Below are 718 nucleotides of genomic sequence, written 5' to 3'. Positions count from 1 at the left end.
CCTCTGAACTCGCGCGCTCGTGTTCCTTTCGCCTGCTCTGAGGGTACAGAAAACGTATGTCGAAAAAGGTAGAATTAATACATTACATAAGTTTAGAGAGAAATTGCTTAAACCGAGAATAAATAACAGGGTGAAGGGAGAAAAAAACAGAATCACGCAAACAAGTGTGAATTAAGAAGGTACAGCCAGACAAAAATAAGCGGACACAATAAACCAACAGAAAACGTATACATAGAAACGCACAATACAAAAAAGAGGCAAAAAACGACGAAAAAATGGCAGTGAGACGCCAACCAAAACGCAAATTGAACCCAGCGCTGCACCCTCTGGCTGTTATTGCAAGCATCAACAAAGAAGCATAAAAATGCGAAACAAAAACAAACTGCGTCCGAAAGGCGTGAAAGGTATTCAATGCAAGTCCGAAACTCGCAATTCATCCAAGCATTTATATTTCGAGACTGAGTACATCATCGCCTGAAAGAAAAAAAAATCTCAGAAAATCTATGATATTTTTATTACGACTGATATTTATAATTATCAAAACAGTGAGAATGCTTGATGATTCGTTCTTTTCCCGAGGGCGTAGGAGCGTGAGGGAGGTGAGTGTCCACCCCGCCCTTCCGCCGCTGACGGGCGTCTCCCCGGCCATAACCTCTTCCTGTATCTCACAACAGCGTATAATCAAGTGATGATGAAAACTAGGTTACTATCACAAAGG

At 41.6% G+C, this 718-nt stretch overlaps 1 protein-coding gene across 1 annotated transcript in view; it reads right to left on the bottom strand.

Annotated features, from left to right (window-relative positions):
- The window catches only part of LOC119593412 (nicotinamide phosphoribosyltransferase-like), a 16,380-nt gene that overhangs the window by 7,362 nt on the left and 8,300 nt on the right, over positions 1 to 718 (bottom strand). The window lies entirely within an intron of this gene.

Source organism: Penaeus monodon, chromosome 32 (genome assembly GCF_015228065.2).
Source record: "Penaeus monodon isolate SGIC_2016 chromosome 32, NSTDA_Pmon_1, whole genome shotgun sequence".
In the NCBI taxonomy this organism is placed as follows: Eukaryota; Metazoa; Arthropoda; class Malacostraca; order Decapoda; family Penaeidae; genus Penaeus; species Penaeus monodon.
This window is presented reverse-complemented; position numbering and strand designations above follow the sequence as displayed.